Source organism: Delphinus delphis, chromosome X, assembly GCF_949987515.2.
Source record: "Delphinus delphis chromosome X, mDelDel1.2, whole genome shotgun sequence".
Classification (NCBI taxonomy): Eukaryota; Metazoa; Chordata; class Mammalia; order Artiodactyla; family Delphinidae; genus Delphinus; species Delphinus delphis.
In genome coordinates this window covers 106,362,759-106,371,879 of record NC_082704.1, presented here as the reverse complement: position 1 = coordinate 106,371,879, position 9,121 = coordinate 106,362,759, and the positions used below count along the sequence as shown (strand labels likewise).

General features: G+C 37.1%; 1 long non-coding RNA gene across 1 annotated transcript in view; it reads right to left on the bottom strand.

The window, feature by feature from the left end:
* Nucleotides 1-2,509: 2,509 nt before the first annotated feature.
* The window catches only part of LOC132418344 (uncharacterized), a 122,681-nt gene continuing 116,069 nt past the window's right edge, over nucleotides 2,510-9,121 (bottom strand). Inside the window, exon 3 of the long non-coding RNA XR_009517984.1 lies at nucleotides 2,510-2,552. This is a non-coding gene — a long non-coding RNA (uncharacterized lncRNA). The remainder of the gene's footprint in view (nucleotides 2,553-9,121) is intronic.

The following is a 9,121-nucleotide window of genomic DNA, read 5'->3' as shown; positions in this document are numbered from 1 at the left end:
TCTTTGCAGCCAGTCTCTTCACATTCTTTTATATGTGTCACTGGCTGCATCTTGGCCTACCCAAAACAATTACGTGTCCTCCTGTGAGTTTCCAACACTACCAGCTGACACTGAAGAGAGGGTTTTACAAGGATCTCAATAAAGTTTTGGAGGCTTAACACTGGGATGTGGAGATTGTGTACATAGAGTCTTCAGACTCAGGGCATTCTCTGAAAAATCACAGGAGCCTTAAAGACTAAAAACACTACCCCATCTCCTCTTCCTATCTAATTTTCCTACTAAGTTTTCAAGGCCTAGGACAACTCTAACCCACCTTGAGAAGTCTTTTCTGGCATAAACAACTTACCGTTATCATTTCCTTCCAATAGTAGTTGTTTATGCCTTTTTTCTGGCACTTACATCATCTTCCCTTGATTCAAAGTAGAATCATAACTCTGTAATGGTACCTAACTTAGATGTGAAAGTCTTGTTTCACAAATGTATTAACAACAACTATTTTGTGCTCTTTTAGAACTCTCAGGAGAGGTGTGATATATATATGATACAGGTCTCTATCTCTATATATAGAGAAGCACAAGAGACAAACATGAAGGCTACAGAATGTTTAGAGCATTCAAGAAACCTGATTAACTTGATAACTTGATAAATTGACTTGCAAGTTCAACTTGATAACTTGGTTATCTTGTTTAGTGATTTTAAAAGGATCAGTCTTTAGTGGGACCATGAAGTATTCCTTTGTCTCTTTACATTGATTTAGTTTAAATCACATTTTAATTTACTTAGAAATTTGAAATAACATTAATGGAGGGCATGAGATTTTTATGCTTGTTAAAAAAAGAAATGAGTTGGAAAAAAATGATTAAGAAACACTACTCCATGTCATTTACCTAAACTGTATTTCTGATAATAAAATGAGGAAAAATGCCCCTTGTGTCCCTTCAGCTTGATTCAAACGTGGGCCCCTAAGGTGCACGTCGATGGACTCAAAAGGCATTTATCCCAGTGTGAACATACCACCTGCCACTTTTCAATCAGCAGCACTTCCACGAGAATCATTTGAGTACTCAAATCTCCCCAAGGGATCTTCCATTTTTTTGACTCAGCATGTAAGCAGGCAAACTGGTTCTGGTGTCTCACCCATTGTAGAAGCTTCTTATAACAGCAATAGCAGGGGCATTTTTGTAGGCAGTATAATTACTCACCCTCAGTATTACACAGCTGTTCTGAGCACATTTCCCTCTTCTACTCAAAAAACAAACACAGAACAACTGTCTAACTTAGTGCCCATTTTGCCTTCTGTCTCCACTACCCTATTAGAAAGAAGTTGTCTCCTTCCTTATGTGCTTCTCCATGCCAATCCTTTGAGTAAATACAGTTGTAACTCTTCTTGAAGAAGCTTGCCTGAGGTGTATCTACCATCTTTTCATACACAGCCTTTCCACTATGGTACTCCATTGCAGGGAAAAAGAGAAATTTACATGGTCCAAAGATAAATTCAAATTTCTACTACGCTTTGAATTTGGCCAAACAAAAAACACAGAGGGCAACTGCTTATTTTTTAAGGATGAATGAATCCAGTCATATCTGGTGTTGTGAACTATTTTTCACATGAGTTGCTTTCATTGGAGACATTTGCTCTGATGTTTTCCTTTTCATTATTTATGTTGGTGGCCTTGTAAGAGAAATATAAGCCATGCTAGGGAGGTGACTCACACATATTTCATAAAAGTCTGAGTAGTTATGGAAGCCTTTGAGGACGGTGCCAGGTTCCAACTGAGTTCTACAGGTTGTGAAAAACAGGAAATCATACAAGGAACTTCGACAATTGGAGTTTGTTTAAGGATACACAGGCACTGGAAACGGAAAGACATTGGGAGCCAAGGGAAATCTGGGGATTGGCTGTTATCTCTTCTCTCACCAGCCACATCATCTCTTAATTATGGCTTCTCTGTAGCTCTCAATATCTGTTTCCTAAATATCTGCTTCCTCAAAATCTGCCATGAGGCCCCCTGACTGCTGATTCTAAATCATGAGACCTCCCGACATACATGCTTTTAGCCTCAGTTCCTTATACTATTTGCTTCATTTTCTCAGTTCAGGTTTCCAAGAAAGGTAATCTGTTTTACTAACAAAATATTTTCAAGCCAAGCTATGTACCAGGTACACATTCCATGGTCCCAACAACTATGGTCAAGGGGGTAGAGTCACCTGACCTCTGTAAGAATAGCCCTTCTTTAGGGACAATGAGTGGGAAGTTTCCCTTAAAAGGAACTTCATGATACAACTTAGAGAAAAAAATGGCAGAGTAGGCAGCTCCAAGCTCTCATTCCCCCACAGAAACATCAAAAAAACAAGCAGAAACTATGAAAAACAACTGTCTCAGAACTTTGGAAAACAGTCAAAGGTTTACAGCAATCAAGCAGGCAATGAATGAGGAAAAAGGCAACTTCAAAACAGTGGGAAAGCTTTGTGGAGTTGTTACTTGTCCTTACCTCAAGCCTTCTCTGGCATGGCAGGAGTTGTAGCCCATGGTCAGTGTGGGATTCTGGTTCCTGGTCCAAGAGAAAACAAAGCAGAGTCTATTTACAAATTATTGTGTATGTCTGTTCTAACCTGTCTGGGGGGTTATCTGAAGTACTGATGCAAGGTATTTATCTCCCTTTCACCTAACTCAAACTAAGGCCAGAAAAGCAAGGGGCATTATTCAAAAACACTGGAAGCCCAACTAACAGCCCATTGACACCTGGGGCCAAAGATTAATGTTGAAATATACAATAAACTGCCTAAGTCCCAGGAGCAAAAGTTGGGGAGAATTTCTTTGGCAAATTAGGACATTCAATAGCACCTGTGTATATGTGGGAATTTACAAAGGTGTGCACATGCCCAGGGCAAGGTACATGCTCAGAAAAGAACTGAGAAGACTCCAATCTTTCACCTTGGGCCAGTCCCTAGGCTCAGTGCAAGCCAGGTTAAGTGTGGAAGGAGAATCCCAGAACAAAGCCAAGGTACAAAGATTGGGAGAGACATTTTTCATTTATATTGTTTGGTTTTGGTTTTTCTTATTTTCTTGTTGTTTTTAGCTCCTGGCATTCAAGAGATATCTGTCAACACACTAGCTGAACTTAAGCTAAGGAGCGGAGATTTCAGAGAACATACACATCAAGGAAAACAGCCTTTGCAAGAATAATTTGGAAAGTCACTAAACAAATGGACTGTTACAGCCTGCAACAATAAAAAAAAAAAAGCAAAGCCAAACCCTGAGGAAAAAGAAGGATCTGGTTTTCAGAGCTGCAACATTCAAATGTCTGTTTTGCACACACAAAAAAATCACAAGGCATACAAAGAAACAGCAAAGGATGGCTCATTCAAAGGGACAAAACAAATCTCCAGAAATCATCCCTGAAGAAACGCAAGCATCAAACTTACTAGACAGCTGTCTTAAATATGCTCAAAGAGATCAAGGAAAACCTGGAAAAAGAACTAAAGCAATCAAGAAAACTACATATGAACAAAGCGAGAAAATCACTTTAAAAATAGGTTATAAAAACAATCAAATTTTAGAGCTGGAAAGTACAATAAATGAAATGAAAAAGTCACTAAAGGGGTTCAACAGCAAATAATACAGTCTAAGCCTTTAAATTGTAGAATTTAATCCATTTATATTTGATGTGATTAATGATAAAGAAGGAATTACTTCTGCCTTTCTGTTAGTTTCCTGTATTTCTTATGCTTTTATTCAGCAAAATAGAAACAGACTCACAGAAACAGAAAACAAACTAGTGGTCAAAAAAGGGAAGAAAGAAGGGCGGAGGGGCAAGTTAGGGGTATGGAAATAAGAGATTCAAACTACTATGTATAAAACAGATAAGCAAAAAGGATATATTATATAGCTCAGGGAATTACCATTGCCATTACCTTGTAATAACTTTTAATGGAGTATAATCTTTAAAAATACTGAATCACTATTCTATACATCTGAAACTAATATAATATTGCAAATCAACTACACTTCAGTAAAAAAAAAAAGAAAAGCATAAATTGGCAGAAGAGATTTTTAAATATGATTATATGCTGTATTCAAGAGACAAACTTCAGATCCAAAAACTCAAATAGACTGAAAGTGAAAGAATGGGAAAAGATAGTTCATACAAATAGTAACCCAAAGAGAGCTGAGGTGTTTATACTAATATCAGACAAAATAGTCTAAGTAAAAAACCATAACAAGACACAAAGGACATTATATATTGTTAAAAAGATCAATCTATCAAGAAGATATACAAATTATAAACATATATACACCAAACAACAGAGCCCCAAAATATAAAAAGCAACATTGATAGATTTGAAGGGAGAAATAGATAGTTCTACAATAACAGTTGCAGTATTCAATACCCCACTTTCAATAATGGACAGAATAAATAGACAGATCTATAAGGAAATAGTGAAACAACACTATAAACCAACTAGACCTAACAAAAAAAACACGTTCTTCTCAAGTGGACATGGAACATTCTCCAGCACAGAACATATGTTGGGCCACAAAACAAGACTCAAATTTTAAAAAATTTAAATCACACAAAGTATTTTCTCTGACCACAATCAGTAACAGAAGAAAAATGGAAAATTCACACACACATAGAACCTTAAACAGCCAATGGGTCAAAGAAGAAATCACAATGGAACCTACAAACTATTTAGAAATGAATGAAATGAAAACACAATATACCAAAATTTATGGGATACAGTGAAGGCAGGGTTCTGAGGGTAATTTATAGCTATAAATGCATACATTAAAAAAGAAGATCTCAAATCCAAACCTAACTTTACATCTAGAGGAACTAGAAAAAGAAGAACAAAATAAACACAAAGCTAGCATAAGGAAGAAAATGATAAATATTACAGCAGCGACAAATAAAATAGAGAATTGTTAAAAATACTAGTTCAATGAAACCAAAAGTTTGTTCTTTTAACAGAGCAACAGAAATGACAAACCATTAATTAGACTGACAAAGAAAAAGAAAGAAGACACAAATAACAAAAATAAAAAATGAAAGTGGAGATATTACTACTGACCTTATAAAATTAAAAGGATTATAAGAGAATATTATGAGCAATCATTTGACAAAAAGCTAGGTAACTTAGATGAAACAAATTCCTAGACATACAAAATCTATCAAAACTGAATAACAAAGAAACAGAAAATCTGAATAAACCTATAAATGTAAGGAGATTGAATCAGTAATCAAAAATCTCCCAACAAAGAGCTCAACCTAATGGCTTCATGGTGAATTATACCAACACTTTAAAGAACTAACACCAATCCTTCTCCAACTCTTCAAAAAAACTGAAGACAAGGAAACATTTCCTAACTGATTCTATCAGGCCAGCAGTGTCCTGATATTAAGTCAAAGACACTAAAAGAAAGTAGAACTACAGACCAATAGCCCTTATGAACATTAATGCAAAAATCCTCAAGAAAATATTAGCAAACTGAATTTAGCAGCATATTAAAAAGATTATACACCATGACTGAATGAGATTTATTCCTGGAAGGCAAAGATGATTCAACATACAAAAATCGATCAATGTAATACACCACATTAACAGAATAAAGAAAAAAGAATACATGATCATCTCAACTGATGCAGAAAAAGCTGAGCCCAGTCAAAACCACTGACCCACAGAAGGAACATTTAAAAATAAACCTAAAAATATATGATATTAAGTGAAAAAGACATATTGCCAAAGAATAGGTACAGCGTTCAAGTATGGTTCAAAGCATGCAAACACCATACATTTATTGTTTACATTATATATTACCTACATGTAATAACATTATTTAAAATATTCTCAGAAATAAAACAAACCAAATACAAACAACAGAAGAGGTATACAATAATGTTTTAGCTCTTTAAAAACTACATCTGTCTGATGGTTGAAGATGGGTGATAGAATACTGGTTACATTATACCATTCTTTCCACTTTGGGTTATGTTTGAAAATTTTGATGATTAAAACGTTGCTATACTGGGACTTCCCTGGTGGCACAGTGGTTAAGAATCCGCCTGCCAATGCAGGGGAAACGGGTTCAAGCCCTGGTCCGGGAAGATCCCACATGCTGCGGAGCAACTAAACCCGTGTGCCACAACTACTGACCCTGTGCTCTAGAGCCCACAACCCACAACTACTGAGCCCGTGTGCCACAACTACTGAAGCTTGTGCTCCTAGAGCCCATGCTCTGCAACAAAAGAAGCCACCACAATGAGAAGCCCGCGCACCGCAACGAAGAGTAGCCCCCGCTCACCACAACTAGAGAAAGCCTGCATGCAGCAACAAAAAACCCAACACAGCCAAAAAAGAAAGAAAGAAATCTATATATAAAAAAAAAGTTACTACACCAAACAACAGTTTAAAAAAAACTTTGAGAGAATTGGGGAAATCTGATTATGGGCTGGGTATTAGACAATATTAAGAAATTTCCACTATTTCTGTTAGGTATAATAATGACATGGTGGTCATGTAAAATAAACAAACAAACAGGGCTTCCCTGGTGGCACAGTGGTTGAGAGTCCGCCTGCTGATGCAGGGGACACGGGTTCGTGCCCCGGTCCGGGAAGATCCCACATGCCACGGAGGGGCTGGGTCCGTGAGCCATGGCCACTGAGCCTGCGCGTCCGGAGCCTGTGCTCCGCAACGGGAGAGGCCACAACAGTGAGAGGCCCGCGTACCGCCAAAAACAAACAAACAAACAAACAAACCTCACTGATGCATACCAAAATATCTGCAACTGAAACTACTTGAAGTCTAGGATTTTTAAAAAAAGTATTCTAGAAATATAAGAAAAGGAGGTGGAGGATAGATGAAAAACAGTTGGGAAAATATTGATAAGTGTTAAAGTTGGATAAAAGGCTACATGAGTAGTCAGCATACTATATATTTACTTTAGTGTATTTTTGAAATTTTTCTAGTAAAAAGTTTTTATATACCAAATTATATTGTGATGTACTATAATTATGGTATATTATTAAGATTTGTAAAAGCTAGAGGCAGGTACACAGTTATTCATTATATTTTCTGCTACTCTTTTCTATATGTTTGAAATATTGTTTCATTTTACAAAGAAAATTCTACATCTTCCCCATGTAAACTTTACCAGTCTCACAAATATCTCTGTAATACCACTCTTTAGAAGCTTATCAGAAGCCTACAAGTCCTACAAAGTAGAGTTGAAAGACTTCTATCTTAGAAATGGTTCATATGTTCCAAAAAAACCCCAAGAACTAAGAATTCATTTCCAAAGCAAAATGTACAAGATTCAGGAGGCTCCTAAAAGTGTTTTCTTTTTGTATTTCCAAAGAGCTGTCATGCCCTTTTAATACAATGCCTCCTGTATCACCCAAAGAATTCCTGTTGCTTAACATCTCTGTGGACCCCCTACAGTGCTATGAAGTAGGGTAAGTGAAATATGCTTCGCTTGGAGGAAAAGTGCTTGTCATAAGAAGTAATTTACCTCTTGGAGCCAAAACACACCATTTCACTGCCAGAAGAAGACATTTTGTCAAGTCAAAAGGTAGGATTGTGAATGAGGATGGAGGGCGAGAGGGAGATAGAATTTGCCAAGGTAATGAAGCAGGAAGGGTGGTACATTAGAAAAAGCACAGGCCTAGAGCCAGCGCCACCGCATATAATTGCATAGACTTGGGGAATCTGTTTTAACATCTCTACGTTTCAGAAAAGTTGGTTTATATTGATGCAACACTGGCTGCACATCTGAATTCCTGGAGAATGCCCAGACCCCTCCCCAGTCAAATATCTCTGGGATAGATCTTGGCCAAGGACCACTCTTAACACTCCTGAGGTGATTCTAATGTGCAGCCAGGTTTGTGACCCACTGGTTTAGATCTCTTAAGGTCTCTTCCACTTTTCACTCTACCTGGATATATCTGTAGGAAACTATGATAGCTGTAGTTTTTGCCTTTCTAGAATGCCTACTCGACACCTCCCTCCAGTAACAGCCACCTTCTGTTAGAGAACATGTTCCAAGTGGCTCTGTTTGGCTAATGCCTTGCTCATCTTATACTGAGCATTTTCTCGTTATTGTTATATTAAATTCGATTTATGTCATTAAAGAGAATCAAGCAATGGTTATAGCTGTGCCCAATAAAAACCCCAAAGTCTGAAGGGCCCACAGAATAAAGGACCCAAATAAAACATCCTGAAATCATGCTTTTTGTTTCACTTTGTTAGAATTCAGCAAGAGATATATTCAGTAATCAAATCCCTATGATTCTATAAAGCTCTATTAATGACAATGGCCCACTCCACTAAACCCCTAAACTTTCTTCTGTTAAAGATCATTTATAGAGTGAGTTTCTAAGCCCAGGAAATGTGAATCCATAGCCTACAACTCTTAACCACAAACCAGTATCATCCCAGAATAAATAGCAGGGCATGCTCTTTATTCGTCTTGTGATTAATAGATGGGCAGGGTGGTAGGGTAATAACCCTTTCAGAATCATCACTGGTGATACAAAAAATGTTAGCTATTCTCCTGAACTTAACATATTATATTTCAAATTATTGTTTAAAAAAAAACCTTGTTGCCATTTGGATACTCCTTTTTTTTTCCATCTTTATTGGCGTATAATTGCTTTACAATGTGAAGTAAGTCAGAAAGAGAAAAATAAATACCGTATACTAACACATATATATGGAATTTTTTTTTAAATCGTCTGAAGAACCTAGGGGCGGGACAGAAATAAAGATACACATGTAGAGAATGGACTTGAGGACACGGGAAAGGGGAAGGGTAAGCTGGGACGAAGTGAGAGAGTGGCATGGACATATATACACTACCAAATGTAAAATAGATAGCTAGTGGGAAGCAGCCACACAGCACAGGGAGATCAGCTCGGTGCTTTGTGTCCACCTAGAGGGGTGGGATAGGGAGGGTGGGAGGGAGACGCAAGAGGGAAGAGATATGGGGATATACTAACACACCACTGTAAAGGAATTAAACTTGAATAAAGATGTTAATATATATATATATAAGAAACTTACATTAAAATATACACATTTATATAACACTAAAATCCAAATACCTTCAGGATAATCTAACAGT